The sequence below is a fragment of the Frankliniella occidentalis genome, unplaced genomic scaffold, assembly GCF_000697945.3.
Source record: "Frankliniella occidentalis isolate FOCC.00 unplaced genomic scaffold, Focc_3.1 Scaffold17, whole genome shotgun sequence".
Classification (NCBI taxonomy): domain Eukaryota; kingdom Metazoa; phylum Arthropoda; class Insecta; order Thysanoptera; family Thripidae; genus Frankliniella; species Frankliniella occidentalis.
In genome coordinates, this window is record NW_026267147.1 from 711158 (window position 1) to 712319 (window position 1162).

A 1162-nucleotide genomic window follows, 5' to 3' on the forward strand; every position below is an offset into this window, starting at 1 on the left:
GTGGAGGGGGCGGCGAGGGCGGGGGCGGCGACGAGGGCCGCCAGCAGCAGCGCGACGGTGAGGGACTGCATGTCGGGCTGCAAGCGGGGAGCGGTGGCGTGAGCGGGGAGGCGGCTCAGGAGCAGCAGCAGCAGCACTTCACTCGCACTTACCTCTCTGGAGAACACTTCGGGGATGAATGTGGGCCCGCAAAGGGCGCGGCCCTTATATAGCCTCCAGCGGGCAGCCTCCCCCTCCACCGGCTGCCACCGGCACACCAGCGGCCCGAGCCGGCCGGACCCACCCGAGGGAAACCCGCCCTGCAACCCTCCGGAGCACGGCGAGTGCGTCATGGTGTCCGTCAGGCTGCCGGGCCCGGGGCCGCGCCCCAGCAACGCAGCGCGCCCCCCGAGAAGCTCAGCTCCGCGGGCCAGGGTGGGCCGGAACAACAGAGCTAAATACAGGTTACATTGACGTCATGACCTCTACAGGGTACTTACATCCCACACATCCCTGTCTCTTCAGTGGTTATACAGGGCTGCATACTCGCACTGCACCGTAAGATGCCTTTGTGAGCCGGGAGGCGCAATGGTCGGAGATGATAAGCAACATAAGCAACCGCTCTTCTCCCCCTGGCCTGGGTAACGCCAGAGGACCCGCCACTAAAATCACGCCCTTCGTAACAATAACACCATCCAAATCACCCCATACCTCTCCATCCAAACGTTCACCCCTTCATCAATAAGCAGATACTTTAAGGTCTACGGGAATTAGCACGCCAGTGTAAACAAAAACAAACGTGAAAATTTTACCCTCTGGTAAGGGAGATTGGGGCACTAACTGTCAGGGGCACATATTTTCAACAGCCTCACACAATAGCAGCCCAAATCACCTGTATACAATAAGCTGTGAAATCGTAAACGCCTTTATTTGTTTGCAAGATGGGGGTAGCGAAATTTTCAGTGGTATGGCATGGCGGCAGCGGTCATCTAAAGACTTATTGACAGTACATTGGAACAAGTAAATTGACTCAGTTTATGATCTGTTGTTGTGATGACGGTTTGAGTGTAATTTTGATTTTTAGGGGCGACATTGTGGCGTTGACCAATCCAGGATGAGCGCCGCTAATGCCTGTTTAGCACTGATTGGTTAACCGCTCAATTTCTCATACCAGTTTCCGGTC